This window comes from Pongo abelii, chromosome 6 (genome assembly GCF_028885655.2).
Source record: "Pongo abelii isolate AG06213 chromosome 6, NHGRI_mPonAbe1-v2.0_pri, whole genome shotgun sequence".
Lineage (NCBI taxonomy): Eukaryota > Metazoa > Chordata > Mammalia > Primates > Hominidae > Pongo > Pongo abelii.
Window position 1 is genome coordinate 62,544,556 of NC_071991.2, and position 16,945 is coordinate 62,561,500.

The 16,945-nt window shown below is 39.9% G+C and overlaps 1 long non-coding RNA gene across 1 annotated transcript in view; it reads left to right on the forward strand.

Annotated features, from left to right (window-relative positions):
* The first annotated feature begins 6,177 nt into the window (after positions 1-6,177).
* The window catches only part of LOC129060366 (uncharacterized), a 161,465-nt gene continuing 150,697 nt past the window's right edge, over positions 6,178-16,945 (forward strand). The window contains exon 1 of the long non-coding RNA XR_008526991.1: positions 6,178-6,347. This is a non-coding gene — a long non-coding RNA (uncharacterized LOC129060366). The remainder of the gene's footprint in view (positions 6,348-16,945) is intronic.

The window sequence follows — 16,945 nt, forward strand, 5'->3', positions numbered from 1 at the left end:
ATGGATAAAGAAAATATGGAATTGAATACTACTCAGCCTTTAAAAACTGGGTGCAGTGGCTCACGTCTGTAATCCCAACACTCTGAGAGGTCAAGGTGGGAGGATCTCTTGAGGCCAGGAGTTTGAGACCAGCCTGGGCAACATAGCAAGGCACCATCTCTACAAAATTTTTCTCTAAAAATTAAACATGGTGGGGCACACATGTAGTCCCAGCTACTTGGGAGGCTGAGGTGGGAGGCCCCCTTGAGCCCAGGAGTTTGACGCTGCAGTGAGCTATGATTGCATCACTCCGGCCTGGGTGACAGAGCGAGACCCTGTCTCAAGAAATGAAAAACAGGCAATAGTGTTGGCTCACACCTGTAATTCAGCACTTCAGGAGACTGAGGCAGGCTGATCACTTGAGGCCAGGAGATTGAGATCAGCCTGGCCAACATGGCAAAACCCCGTCTGTACTAAAAATAGAAAAATTAGCCTGGCATGGTGGCACACACTTGTAATTCCAGCACTTTGGGAGGTCAAGGTGGGCAGATCACTTGAGGCCAGGAATTTGAGACCAGCCTGGTCAACATGGTGAAACCCTGTCTCTACTAAAAATACAAAAATTAGCCTGGTGTGCCATTGCTTGGACTCAGGAGGCGGAGGTTGCAGTGACCGTGCCACTGCACTGAAGCCTGGGTGACAGAGTGAGACTCTATCTCAAAAAAAAAAAAAACAAAAAACCATGAAATTCTGTCATTTGCAACAACATAGATGGAATTGGAGACATGCTGAGTAAAATGAGCCAGGCACAGAAAGACAATTACCTCACGTTCTCACATATATGTGGATTCTAAAACACTTGAATTCATAGAGCAAAGGGTAGAGTGGTGGCTACCGAGGCTGAGCGGGGGCAGGAAATGGAGACATGATGGTCAAAGAGCATGAAGTCTCCGTTAGACAGGAGGAATAAGTGTTTTTTCATTGAGCTTTGTTGCATAGTGTGGTGAATATATTTAATAATAGTTGAAGTACTGCGTATTTCAAAATGGCTAAGGGAATAAACTTCAAATGTTCTGACCACAAAAAATGATAAAAGTATTTCATATGAATCAAAGTATTTGAGGTAATGAATATGTCAATTAGCCTGATTTAATTATTTCATATTGTATTCATAAATCATAGCATCACTTTGTACTCCATATAGTTATAAATTATTAATTTATAATAAAATTTAAAAAATAAAAAGGAAACCAATACAGATATTCACTCAACAAAGGTCATAGATATGAATAGATTTTGTTAAACTAAGTATCTGCCAGATTGGTCTCCACATTGGTTGTACCAGTTTATAGTCCCACCAACAGTGCACATAAGTTCCAACATTTCTGCCAATACTTCCCATTACACAGCTTTCTAATTTTCTACTAGTCCAACAGGTATAAATCAAAATCTCACCATTTCTTTAATTTTCCATTTTACTGATTATCTTTTACTTTGAGTATTTAATGGTATACTTGATAGTTTTTTTGGTTTTCTTTTTTGGAAATTGTCCATTTATAGCCTTTGCTGATTTTCCTGTTGGGACTGCTTTCTTTTTTTGACCTTCAGGAATTCCATGTATATTCATTCTAGTTGCCATCTCTCATTGGTTTTAGACATTACAAATATCTTTCTCTATTTTTTTAATTTTTTTTTTTTTGAGACGTAGTCTTGCTTCGTCACCCAGGCTGGGGTGCAGTGGCGCGATCTTGGCTCACTGCAACCTCCGCTTCCTGGGTTCAAGTGATTCTCCTGCCTTGGTCTCCCAAGTAGCTGGGACTACAGGTGTGCACCACCATGCCCAGCTAATTTTTGTATTTTTTGTAGAGATGGGGTTTCACCATATTGGTCAGGCTGGTCTCAAACACCTGACCTCTGGTGACCACCCACCTTGGCCTCCCAAAGTGCTGGGATTACAGGAGTGAGCCACTGTGCCCGGCCTTCTTTCTCTATTTTTCAACTGTCCTTTAATCTTGTTGATAGTGTCCTTAATTGAAAAGAAGTCTTTAATTTATTTCTTTGATTGCCCTCATCCATGTCAAATTATACTAACACCTTTTACTGTCTTTGTTGGAATTTACTAAATGATATGACAATGTCATGTTAGATGCCTTGTTCTTGTTTCACTTACCCTTCAGCTGTTGTACATTATTTTTTTCTGAACCCAGTGTGCAATCTTGGGTTTAGTAAAAGTCAGGAAATGGCAGGCCTTGTTCAATAACAGAAAACACTGCAACTAATCAGGAACATTTGGTACTCTAGCACATTTCCTTCCAGTCAGGCTGCTCACATGTGGATTTGATGTCCTGTGGTTGGGCCAGAAGTTACAGCCTCCCCTCAAGGGCCCCTTAGGGTACCTGCTGAGACACATCAGGGCAAGCAGCAAACAGCTCTTTGGCCATTAGTGCGAGTGACAGCAGGTGTGAACAGAAGAAGCAACAGCTGGAAAGGAGCTCAGGGGTCATGCAGTTCGACCCCCATTTTACAGATGCAGGAAGTGGGGCCAAGGGAAATAAATGAGCTTGTCCAAGTCATGCAGCTGTCAGTGAATTGCTAGGACTAGAACCCAGATCTCTTGACTCCCAATTAGCCTGTTTTCAGTTTTTCTGCCTTCCCCAAGAGGATGTCAGAAATCATTTTTTGAAGGGCTCTCAATCAGATCTTGGACTTAATCCAGGAGGTCAGCAGCCTCCAGAATTTGGACCCATTTAACCTCTCCAACCTTATCTTTGGCCATTCTCAGTTAGTCCCTGCCTCATTCCTCTAAAGCTTCATGCTCTACTCTTACCTTTAAGCCTTTACATATGCTGTGGTCATGCATGATCATGCCAGGCATCCCCTTCCTTCTTCTCCCTGCTAATCTCACCCTTCAAGTGCTCATCTTTGTAGGTGTAGTACTACCTCTTTCATGCCACTACTAACTAGCATTATTCTCTCCCTTCTTTGGGTTTTCATAGCATCTGTGGTCTACACAAATGCAATTTAGGCTTGATTATATGCTACCTTTGTTTTCTGGAATATTTCTATTGTACAACTGAGCAAATCACTTAATGTCTCTGTGCCTCACTCAATGTATTCACTAATAAAAACAGAAGAGTTCATAAATCATTTCTAAAGATGCTTCTGTATAACAATCTATGTCTCCATAAGATTTTACACTCCTCAAGGAAAGGGACTCTTTTTTCTATTTCTGTTGAAATTCCCTTAGTCTACTTGTTCTCAACTGGGGACAAATTTGCTCCTTAGGGACATTTAACAATGTTGGGAGATATTCTTGGTTGTCACAGCTGGGGAGGGAGGTGCTTCTGAAATCTAGTGAATAGAGGCCAGGGATGATGCTAAACATTCTACAATGCACAAGATGGCCCTCTACAAAAAGGGGGTTTTCCTGCTCAAAGTGTCAATAATGGCAAACTTGAGAGATTCTGCCTTAGTCTCTAAGCCAACACCATGAACATATAGTAGACACTGAACAAATACTTTTGTCTTTCAGTCAAAGAGGATTATCCTTATAGAAGGGATGCTGTCAGATATGGAACTGTCAGGGGAATGAAGAAAAGCAAGTGAGCACTCATGCAAAACAAATGCTAAGCCAGAGAAGAGAGTCTAATTTTCCTTAGTCAAGAGGGAGAGTAGGGAGTACTGTAAAGAAGAAAATTTTGGATGGATGAAAGCTGAGAGCTGAGAAGTTATTTACTTTGTAGGAGGTGTTGACTTAAATAGCTCGTCTTTTAGATATCTCTAGGGGAATAGCTTGTGATTGTGGTAAACAGTGGTAATAACATTGGAATACATGAAAGAAAGTTCTGGGAACTATAATTTATGTTGTCAAGAAGACTTGTGTTTATAAGATCCTTATTCTTACCTTCATTTGAAATAAAGTCTGGGTGATGAAAAGTGTCTTTAATTTACAAATGAGGCAAGGAAATTGGTTCAAATGGCTCTGAACACTGACACCCCAAAAAGACTCTTTTTCCCAGTTCCCTAGTCAGGATTTTTGGGGATGGGGATGATGGATGACTAATTGCTTTCAGTGACTCCTCCCAGCCTCTGCCTTGGCTGTGCTTCCAATGTTCTTCCTCATCATGCCATGTCTGTCTTTCTCCTTAGGTTATAACATGCAAGAAAACCAATTAATTATTTCTTTGTCCCCCATCCCCTCTCCTCTTCATCATTTAATAAATATAATAAGAAATATCCTGGGCATAAAAAATAGAAAGCTCCTGAAAATGTTGGGATTGGAGGGAAAATCCATGACCTACAAATTCTCTTGAGATGGATATCATTATTCTCAACCTCTCGGAACACTTGGCAGGAGATTCCATTATTAGTTCTCCTTGCTACCAGAGGTATTTGGCAAGGTTTTTGTTTAGATTTCTTTTGGGGAAGACATGCTTAAATTAAACATTGAAATTCATGAGAATATTTCAGTTCCTTGTAAACTTGTCTAATTACACTTCAAGTGAGGTATTATTTGTGGCTTCTCAATGAGGAAAAGTTCTCCTGAGGGGAACTTCCAACAGTTCACTTCAGCAGATCTCTGAGTCGATGGTCAAATGCAGTGCATGATATAACAGGCTGAAATAGGTATATAAGCATTACTCAAAACCATTTTTTTTTGGAGAGTATTGTCATTTTAGTAATATATATTTTTTATTAATTTAATTTTATTGTATTATTATTATACTTTAACTTTTAGGGTACATGTGCACAATGTGCAGGTTAGTTACATATGTATACATGTGCCATATGTGCCAAATTTTATTTTTAATTGCAACCCTTTTGTGGTAGCTTTTTTTTAAAATTATTATTATTATTATTATTATTATTATACTTTAGGCTCTATGGTACATGTGCGCAACGTGCAGGTAAGTTACATATGTATACATGTGCCATGCTGGTGCGCTGCACCCACCAACTCGTCATCTAGCATTAGGTATATCTCCCAATGCTATCCCTCCCCCCTCCCCCCACCCCACAACAGTCCCCGAAGTGTGATGTTCCCCTTCCTGTGTCCATGTGTTCTCATTGTTCAGTTCCCACCTATGAGTGAGAATATGCGGTGTTTGGTTTTTTGTTCTTGCGATAGTTTACTGAGAATGATGATTTCCAATTTCATCCATGTCCCTACAAAGGACATGAACTCATCATTTTCTATGGCTGCATAGTATTCCATGGTGTATATGTGCCACATTTTCTTAATCCAGTCTATCATTGTTGGACATTTGGGTTGGTTCCAAGTCTTTGCTATTGTGAATAATGCTGCAATAAACATACATGTGCATGTGTCTTTATAGCAGCATGATTTATAGTCCTTTGGGTATATACCCAGTAATGGGATGGCTGGGTCAAATGGAATTTCTAGTTCTAGATCCCTGAGGAATCACCACACTGACTTCCACAATGGTTGAACTAGTTTACAGTCCCACCAACAGTGTAAAAGTGTTCCTATTTCTCCACATCCTCTCCAGCACCTGTTGTTTCCTGACTTTTTAATGATTGCCATTCTAACTGGTGTGAGATGGTATCTCATTGTGGTTTTGATTTGCATTTCTCTGATGGCCAGTGATGGTGAGCATTTTTTCATGTGTTTTTTGGCTGCATAAATGTCTTCTTTTGAGAAGTGTCTGTTCATGTCCTTCGCCCACATTTTGATGGGGTTGTTTGTTTGTTTCTTGTAAATTTGTTGGAGTTCATTGTAGATTCTGGATATTAGCCCTTTGTCAGATGAGTAGGTTGCGAAAATGTTCTCCCATTTTGTAGGTTGCCTGTTCACTCTGATGGTAGTTTCTTTTGCTGTGCAGAAGCTCTTGAGTTTAATTAGATCCCATTTGTCAATTTTGGCTTTTGTTGCCATTGCTTTTGGTGTGTTAGACATGAAGTCCTTGCCCATGCCTATGTCCTGAATGGTAATGCCTAGGTTTTCTTCTAGGGTTTTTATGGTTACTCAAAACCATTTTTAATGGCTTAGATTCTTCTCTGTTGCATAGGATTATAGATTGGATCGTAGAAAAATGAGTTCTTCTCAGCCGGTGATACCTGGATTCCTTTTTCAGTTTTTCCAGTAACAGAAGAGTAAAAGAATTGAAGCACCTCTTTTTTTTTTTTTTTTTTTTAACTTTCCTGTAAAGGTTTTTTGGGAAAATATTCTGGGGCAAGGACTGAGTGACTGTGCTATAACCAGTGTACAGATCTATGTATAATAGAAATTTGATGAATAAGTGTGGCTCATTTGCTGCCACTGTATTTTTTGGCAGATGAATGCATGACATCTCTTGGTAAAATGGCCCAGAAGAAACATAGGAAGGAGTTATGAAAAGATAACACCCGTAAGTGTGACTACACATTTTGTGGTCCAGTCATCATTTCTGTAAGTCTGGAATTTTGTCTTTGCATGCTTCTTTAAGGTTGCCTTTTCCACCTTCCATCCTGTTTCCTTAAAAACACCAAATAACAATCTACAAGGCACTGAGTGTAAGAAACTAGAATTACTACTATAAAACCTCTCTATTGGTGGGCCTCTGCTTGGGATTTTTTTCTTCTTCCCCCTTTTGTGATCACATAAAAATACAATCCCAGAAGAGTTAAGGCAGTTCTTTGTTTGGTATCTGGTTTTGCTTTCATAGGTCTTTTATCTCTGTGTGGCTGGGTGCAACTGAAGCTGGTTTTACAAGAAGCTACCAATAAATCTCAGAATGGGAAGAGATGAGTAAACTCTTACTCTGAAGGCAGAGTTTGTATAAGGGAAGAAAGGGAGATCCCTTTTACATTTTATGAGAATGCATTATTTAGCGAGGCTCTATTTGATAGTTCTCCTGATTCCTTATGTGGGAAGGTATGGCTCAGTCCCTAGCTACTTATACTCCTTAGGAAAATGGGTTTGCTCAGTCATTGATTTTTGAGCATTTCACTTTAATTCTGTTATTTTCTTGAATATAGAGGGTAAAACCTTTTGTAAATAATTTGAAGAAGAATGTGGTAGGCAGAATTCTAAGAGGGCCCCAAGATTCTGGACCCTCCTCCATGTACACATCTCCTGCATAATGGATATGATGCAGGACCATGAGTGTAATGGAGTTCACTCCTGTGATTAGGTCATGTTATATGGCACAGTTTCCTTAAGAAAGGGGGATGATCTGGTGGCCTGACTGAATAACCTAAGCCCTTTAAAATCAGAGAGTTTTCTCCAGCTGGTGGCTGACAAGAAAGGCAGAAATTTGACACAGGAGAATTTGACATATTTTTATTGGCCTAAAAATAGAAAGGGCCACGTGGTAAGGAATGTAGATGACCTCTAAGGGCTGAAAGTTGTTCCCAGCTGGCAGAGTTCAGTCCTACAACTGTAAGGAAATGAATTCTGCCAACAGCCAGAGAGCATGGAAAAGGACCCCAAACCCTAGAGGAGAATGCAGCCCCACCTTGATTTCAGTCAGGGAAGATCCTGAGGAGGGAATTCAGCTACACTATATCCAGACTTCTGAGCTATGAAAATTATGAGATAATAAATTTGTGTTTTAAGTCACTAAGTTTGTGGTTATTTGTGACACAGTAATGGAAAACCAATATGAAGCAGGAGAAAGCTTTTGGGAGAAGAAAGCTATGTAAAATCAATATTCTCATGTTTGGTTCTAAAACAAAGTCATTGTGATGGTCAATTTTGTGTGTCAACTTGGCTAGGCTATGGTGCCCAGTCATTTGGTCAAACCCTAGTTTAGATATTGCTATGAAGGTATTTTGTAGATGTCATCAACATCTATAATCAATTCACTTTAAGCAGGGGTGATTACCCTCCATAATGTGGGTGGGCTTCACCAGTGAGTGCTGGTTTTAAGAGCCAAAACTGAAGTTTCCCAGAGAAGAAGGAATTCTGAGAGACTGTAACATCAAAATCCTGCTTGATTTACCAGCATGCCAGCCTGCCCTGTGGATTTTGGAGATGCCAGCCCCCACAATCCTGTGAGCCAATTCCTTAAAACAAATGCTTTCATGGATAGCCTGTTGGTCCAGTTTTTGTGGAGAACCTGGACTGATACAGTTATAAACTCAGTTTCCTTTGGGGACTACACAAATGGATGAAGTGTGTTGGCAGTTGATTTGACACAATAAGGAATAGCACTTGACACTCGGCTACAACATGGTGCCCTCTCAAAGGCAGCAGCTCATAATCTGGGCCACAAATTGTAACCAGCTAGGAATACACACCAGGCACTGCCAGGTCTTTTGATTTTTTTTTAAGTTTTTAAAGCCAGAAATCCAGAATTTTACACAAAATTGCCTGAATTCTAAATGAGGCTATTTATTCAAAAACATATATATTTTTAAAGCATCATGTGTACCACAAGGAAACAATCAGACATGTTCAGAATATGAGCTGTCTTATAAGACACACTGCCCTGGTCTCTTCAATAAGTCAAAGTCATTAAAAAACAAGAACAATAAGAAACAGACCAGGGCTGGAAGACTGTTGTAGATTAGAAAGATTAAAAGAAACTAAGGTGTGAAGTGTTGAAGTGTGATAATGTCTGTAATTTATTTCAGAATTCCTTTCTCTCCCTTACTCTTTCTCTCTCCACAAAAACACACACAGTAAAATGTTAACAATGATTGAATCTAGATACCAGGTACATGTGTGTTTATTGTACTATTTCTTGTATTTTTTTGTATGTTTGAAGCATTTTATAAGTAATTTTTTTCAGCCACTTAGCAGAGTAGACCACACATATATGCGAGAGGATTCTAGTTTACAATTGTTAGCAAGCTTTACCACATTCTGTGTGGTGAAACAAGGGAATTTCTGGAAGAACCAGTCAAGGAGAACAGGAGGCTTGACCGGTAGCACCCTGCGCACTTGGGCTGGGGAGCAGCTTCTGTGGACTCCACACAGAGCTGAGCCTGGGACACCAGGATCGGGTCACCTAGAGGCCTGTGTGACTTCAGCCGCAGGAGGGATGAACCTGTGATGGCAGGAGCAGCAGAGATCTGTTGTCCATGATTCCCGCACTCTGGGGCAGCCTGACTCAGAGACAGTATGCAGGTGGGTGAGCGCCTCCTTCCTTACTCAAAGCCTCAGGCACCTGCCATTCTGTTCTCCGCTAGCAGCCCTGGGTCCTGTCTGAGCCAGGGGTGATAGTATTTGGCCTCAATGAGTGTTCAATGACTGCCAGAAAGAAGAGCTCAGTTCTCCACCAGCCTGACCCCATGGATCCCCAGCAGGCCATCTCACCAGGCAGTGGGACGCAGACTAATTGTGTTTGTCTCCCACTTAGACAACTGTTCAGGCCCATTTTGAAATCATGCATTACATATTTCTAGAGACATTTGTAAGTGCAGCAAATACACTTAAATGTTTTGTTGTTGGCTGGTTAAGAAAGAGAAAAAAAATTAAAAATGAGCATAGGGACCAGGATCTCCACCAATCTTTTTACTGGAGTTGGTCTTCACCTTGAAACCTTCATTGCAGAGGCACTGGTATCCGACAGTGACCTTCATCCCCTTACCTTGGGTCTTTTCTACTGCAAATGTGGTCTCTTGTACCCATCAGTTCTTCTCCAACTCTTTTCCTTCCACACTTCCTCTAGGCTGCTAGCCCTGTGCTTTTACCCGTCCAGAATACCGTTCCACAAAGCTCTTCACATAGAGAGATGTGACACCCATATGGAGGTTTGTTGTTCAAATGAGTGCAAATGTATTCATTTCACAGATGGCTTGGGCTACACTAATATATTAGTATCCTATTGCCACTGTAACAAATTAGTACAAATTTAGCGGCATTAACAAAACATAGATGTATTGTCTTATGGTTCTGGAGGTCAAAAGCCCAAAATCAGTTTCACTGGGCTAACGTCAAGGTGTTGGCAGGGCTGTACTCCCTCTGGAGGCTCCAGGGGAGAATCCATTTCCTTGCTTTCTGGCTTCTAGAGACCACTTGCATTCCTTGGCTCAAAGCCCCTCCCTCCATTTTCTAAGCCAGTAATGTAACACCTTCAAATCTCTCTCTGACTCTCTGCTTCCAGCATCACATCTCTCACTTGGACCCTTTTGCCTCCTTCTTAGAAGGACCCTTCTCATTACATTTGGCCTGCCTAGATAATACAGATAATATTATAATTTACTATCAATTGTAATGTCACCATCTCAAGATCCTCAATCACATCTGCAAAGTCCCTTCTGCCACATAAAGTAATATATTCACAAGTTCCAGCAAGTAGGAACTGAACATTATCTTTGGGGCTGTTTTTCTGCCCAACACAACTAATGTTTGGACTAGATAGTAACTGTAAAATAAGGGTTTTTATTATTTTGCTTGGAATCTATTTTTAAATGGTGACAAGTCCAGCTGATTTTTAAAGCTATAGCCTAAACAATCATTTTCACTCAGCCTCACAATCTTCCTGTCATAGTTGCTTGGTAACCTAAATGTCTTTTGTTTTTGCTTGTTTTAACAGAACTATTCTTTCCAGTTTCTAAGCTATAACCCTCTCCTCTGCTGCCCGTATTATAAACTGAACTGTTTTCCCATATTTTTCTTTTTTACAAATTTTGGGGACAAAATTCATTAAGAATTTAACTACTTGGATGAAATAAGAGTGAGAATTTAAAAAAATAGTTATACGCTGCATAATGATGTTTTGGTCAATGATAGGCTGCATATATGACAGTAGCCCCATAAGTTTATAATACCATATTTTTACTGTACCTTTTCTATGTTTTGATACATAAATACTTACCATGGTGTTGTAATTGCCTATAGTATTCAGTACAGTCACATGCTGAATGGGTTCGTAGCCTAGGAGCAATAGGCTATACCACATAACCTAGGTGTGTGGTAGGCTATATACCCTTTAGGTTTGTGTAAGTACACTCTATAATGTTTGCATAATGACAAAATCATCTAACAATGCATTTCCCAGAATGTATCCCCATTGTTGTTAAGTGATGCATGACTGTATAATTATTGGTGAAAGACCACTGCTTAATAAAATCTATCAAAGTATGTATATTTGCCAATATGTTTTGATGTAGCCATTTTTTATCATGAGTTAAATAATATAGGAGCTTAAATTTTTTCAGTATAATGAAGGATGCAATAATATCCTTACAAAGATAAAAGCTAACTTGATACTTTAACATTTTTCAAATAAATTAGAATTTTATAATTTTCAGCCCAACCTGTAACTTTAGATCAGCTTCAACAAAGTTAAGTGACACATCCATCTTTTTTAAAAAAATTTTATTTTGTAGAGGTGGGGTTCTATTAATGTTGCCCAGGCTGATTTCAAACTCCTGGGCTCAAGTGATCCTCCTGCCTCGGCCTCCCAAAGTGCTGGGATTATAGGCATGAGCCACTGTACCTGGCCATCCATTCTATATGATAAAATATAAATACCTGTTTTAATAAGTAAAAGGGATTATTTGAAGTGAGACATATCCTTTTATAGAGTATCTTACCTATTTTTAGAAGTGAGATGCAAGGTCTTCCATTTACTGTAAATAGTGATGTCCACATGAAAAGTCTGGCTATTTGTACACTGGGGGAGAGAAGGGAAATTCCTACAAGAGTTGCTTTTCCAAAATTGAGTAGTGACATAAAATTATCTTCAGTTTGTAAATTACTGTTGATTACGTTTTTAGTTTAAATATCTCTTTTTCCTTGTCATAAATCACTTTGGTGTTTTCCTTGGAATTTGAATTAATCTAAGCTGAAGTGTTATCGGAACATTTGGCAGAAATTCAGGAAATGGCCCTTGAGCATTTTGGTATGTGTAAATCCAAGAGGGTTATGGTGAGATAGAATATTTGGGGCATGTGGGCAGAATAGTTTAGTGATTTTTCAGCTGTCTTAAAACAGTGTCTGGAATCTTTGCAGAAATTTAAATGTGTCAATTTTAAGCAGATATAATCTTCATATGGCTTGCCTTCTTTTTTATCACTTTCACCCCTACAAATACACCCATACTCCATAGACTGTCGTCTGAAGACAGCAAGGAATGAATGAGATGCTACTTTATTTCTTCCAGAGTACATTGCCAAAGATCATATCATTGGTCTGGCATTTAGGATGGAAAGAGAGTTGTTCCTTAAGAAAATTATGATAAGACCTTAGTCAGTGCACATTTGAGAAAGTATCTACATATCTCAGAGAAGCTATTTTTCCAATTATGTTATTTTGCTAACTAATTATTATATAGACTCAGGGAAGATATGACAAAATAAGGAGGGAGGTGTAACCTCTGCAGAACGGGAATTCAGTCCCTTACCTTTGTCCTGGATCTGAAGTGGTGGTGAAAAACAGTAAGAGCCCATTCAACTAATTGCCAGTACTATTTTTCACTCTCTCATTCATTCAGCTATTCAGATTGGAGAATGGAGATATAAGAGGTCTTGTAAACTATTTGGAAAGAAAAAAGTTAGATCTTTATATTCAGGCTCTATCTAGATGAATAAATGATTTGCAAAAAGATGACAACAAAACTCCAGAAGAATGAGTATTTTTATCATCATGAGATAGGAAAGGCCTTTCTAAGTATAGTGTAAAACCAAGAAATCCTAAAAGACCAACATATTTGACCACATGAAAATTTAAAATATTTACATGACAGAATATACTCTGAACAAAGTTGAACAAGTGAGAAAGATGGGGAAAAATTTGCAACATACATAGCAGATCAAAGGCTTATACAGAAAAAAATAAGGAAAAAGAAAAACTCAAAGAAGAACACTAATTAGCAATAAACCTGCTAATATTAATAATACAAATTAGGCCGGGTGCAGTGGCTCATGCCTGTAATCCCAGCACTTTGGGAGCCCGAGGCTGGCAGATTACTTGAGGTCAGGAGTTTGAGACCAGCCTGGTCAATGTGGTGAAACCCCTATCTACAAAAATACGAAAATTACCTGGGTATGGTGGTTTGCATCTGTAATCCCAGCTTCTTGGGAGGCTGAGGCAGGAGAATCACTTGAACCCAGGAGGCCGAGGTTGCAGTGAGCCGAGATGGCACAGTGGCACTCCAACCTGTGCGACAGAGTAAGACTCCCTCTCAAAAAAAAAAATTAAAATACCAACTCTATATGAATATAGATATGCATTTATGCAGATACACTATTTGGTAAATCAGATTTGACAAAACTAAATAATCTGATAATGTTGAATGGTGTTAGTGAGAATAGGAGACAACGTAAAACCTAATTGAAGGGAGTATAACTTGTTATAACCTTTTCGGAGTGTGATTTCTTAGTGCCGATAAAGGTAATAATGTGCTTTTCTTCTATCCAGCAATTCTACTTCTACCAATAGATGAGAATTTGACAAGGATGCTGCAGAGGAATTCTCACATCAGGCAAGGAGTCCAACCTGCTCATGTTTATTGTCGTGCAGTGCTGAGAATCTCTAAGGCTAGTATGGAGAGTAACGTCTATTTTCTGGTTGCGAGGCAGATCCCTTCTCCTGTAATACTTGGTTTGGTTCTGTACAACTGAAGTGAATTTTTAGTGACAAGCCCATCAACAGTGAACTTGCTCAGAGGCTCACTGTCTACTTTAGTCCTCAGTTGTCAGGATCCCATGTGGATATGGAATAGGATGCAACTTGCAGTGGAAAAATCATGTCTCCAGTATGCTAGGATTGAGGCAGCACCTCTCTGCCTCTGCTGACAGGGGAGAGACTGAAGGAAGCTTAGCAATTCCCAGGGAAGTGATGTTATCTTGTCTGTGTGGTTTGGTTCATGCCAAGATGCCTTTGTATAACTTTATAAATAGCAGGTTGTACTGAATACTAAATGCAATGCGAGCTAGGAGAAGAAAGTACCTGCCTTTAGGTCTACCTTTATTCTATGATAAACAAGGTAATTTACCTTAGGGCTTTGTGTTACTCTCTTAAGGATTAGAATTTTTTGACCAGGCGCTGTGGCTCACACCTGTAATAGTACTTCGGAAGGCTGAGGTGGGAGGATCGCTGAGGCCAGGAGTTCAAGACCAGCCTGGACAACATAATGGGACACCATCTCTACAAAAAAATTAAAAAAAAAAAAATTAGCGGGGCATGATGGCTTGTGCCTGTAGTCCCAGCTACTTGGGAGGCTGAGGTGGAAAGATCACTTGAGCCTGGGAAGTCAAGGATGCAATGAGCTGTGATTACGTCATTGCATTCCAGCCTGGGCAAAAGAGTGAGACCCTGACTCAAAAAAAAAAAAAAAAAGAAGTTTTTAATATTCTTGGTTTACTTAGGAGAGTAGTTTGTTTTGTGTTATATCAAGAAGAAGCCAACATGTAGCTAAGGGTTTTTGAGAAACTTAATAACCATAGTCAATCTCTCTCTCTTTTGCCTTACTTGCTCACTCTCACTCACTCTCTCACCAGTCCAGGTACAGTTGGTAGTTTAAACCAAAGTAATTTACCATAACTACACAATCAGAAGCTTCCTTCCTAGAATTTATGTTTATTTCTGAGTATTAACCTAAAGGAGATGCGAACAGCCATTACCTCCACCATTCATAGACATACGTAGTTTCTTAGCCACCCCTGATCCAGATCTTTTGGATGACTTCAGAGGGTCAAATGTTCCAGGCAAGGAAAGGGGTGGGAGGTGTACTCAGATCGCATTGCTAACCCCATGGGCAGGGTCTGGAATCCTGTTAGTGCAAAGAAGTGTAGAGGCATTTCTGTAACATAGTTGAATACTTAAAACAATGAACCAATGCCAAATAATATTTCAAAATGAGAGAAAGTAATTTTAGATGAGTTATCTTCTCCATTTGAATTTAATTGGCTCAACTAACTTTTTAATCCAGTTCAAATTCTGCTCATTCTTCTGGTTTGAGTCTATCTTTGCTTATCCCTTCTCGCCAGCCCCAATCAGTGTGCCTCCTGGATTTTCTGTATTAGGTCACATCACCCTTTTGGGCAAAAATAAATCTCATACTACTATTATAGTGCTCTCTCTTCTACCACAGAGCCATTATCATTGTGTTTGGATGAGTGATTCCTTCTGTGTTTCTGTAGCTTCTTTCCAGGGCCTCTGCTAAGACATGAGACACCTTTTTGAGAATGAAATAAAACAGGTTCCCCTCAACGACTGTGCAGCCCCAAGCTGGGGACCTAAAACAAACAGTACTTTATATTTTTTTTACCATTCACCTCCTCAGCCAGGTGCCTTGTGCAGTTAACAACCTTTGTAATGGCATGTGGTCTCCCTGCCCCTTCCTACTTCTGCTCTAGAGTATAAGAAAGATAAATGGTTAGGAAGAAGGATGCTGGAAGGAATAATTTATGAAAGTCAAATGCAATATTAGGCTAACTCTGGCCACAGCAGTGACACTGACTGTTTATGCACTCACCCTCTTTTTATGGATTTCTGTAGAATATTAAAATGAGATTCATTTGCTCTCAGAGTTTTGGCAGGTACCCCAAGTTTGAGAACCAAATATTCCAGTATTCCAAAGGGAGGTATTGAATCATCTAGGCAGGATATGCTTAGAGACAGTGACATCTGTGTTGCTGGCATTAGTCCATTGGCCAGGTCCAGGTGACATAATAGAGAGGATCAGAGATGCCAGGGTGGAGAGCATCTTTGGAGAGAGTTGTCAGTGTGTGGGGGCACTGGGGAGGGAGGGGAGGGAATACATCTGCCATTTCAAACCAACTAAGGAGAGCTGGAAGATAAACTCTCAGAGAAGTTGACATGTGTCCCCTGGAGTATGAAGGAAAACATGAGAAGTTTGAAGAGGGGAGACTGTCTCTAGTTTGCTGCTCTGGAGCCATGGAATAGAGAGTTTCATTGGTCATAAGTTGTACTTCCAGGGTTTGGTGGGGCAAAGGCGTTTCCCCTCAGTCAGATGAGAACCCCCGTGGAAGGGACTAGATTGGATCATTTTGTGGTAGACACCGAGAGAAGGTGACCTCAACAGATGGAGATGAACTGTCAGAAACCATGGGGCAGGGTCCAGCTGATCTCTTTGGGAGATTCTTATCTATTGGAAGTCTTTGAAGAATCTATAAAAGTGCTTCAGAAGAGAGAAAATTAGTATTTAAATTCTGCATCCTGAAAGGGCATCTATGCTGAATTATAACACACCAACTGAATAAGGCCTTTCTTTTACCTTTCTTACCTACTGGATTCCAACCATGGAACTGCCAAAAAAACAAAACAAAACAAAACAAAAACAAACCATCAGGTCAGACTGACCGTGGATGAGGTGAAGCAAGCAGGAAAGGAGAAGCAACTTCTCCTACCCTTCCCTCACTGGTGATTTCCTGGTGTGGCAAAGGCCAGAGCTAGAGGAGAGGAGAAACTTAAAATTAAATTTTGGAATGTTGATAATACACAGGGTGCTAAACGTGACTAATGGATTTTTTTGTTGTTGTTATCTGAGAGTAATTGAAAAAGCCGTGAGATGTTCTGGAGCTTTTGTCCAGGAGCAGGAAAGTACAAGTTGAGAAAGGCAGTTCTGTGGCATGGTGGTGGGAAAGAACACTGGCTTTCTGTTTCTACCTTTTCAAGTTTCAGTTTATTTACTGAGTCAGTGCTGTATTAGACATAAAGGGTCCTGTTTGCAGAGAAGCATGTGTATTTTGTGAATCCGGCCCTTCTCACCTTCTCAAGGGTGTCAATCCTGAAGTTGTCTCCTCTTGTGCACTACTGACTTCTCCTTCACTACTGGATCTTTCCTACTAGCATATATTATAAAAATTACTTAGAATCATCTCTCTCAAAAAAAGTGATCCCATGCTCCCTTTAACTATTGCACAGTTCCCTGTTTCCTTTTACTGAAAAATTTCTGGAGGGAGTCATCCAACCTCAAGGTCTGTGTTTCCTCATCATTCATTCTCATCCTCAGCCCACTCCAATGGGCTTTCATCTCTGCCATACCACTGAATGGGCATTTATCAGTAACAGCAGTTCCCTACCCACATCTTCTTTGATTTCTCAGTT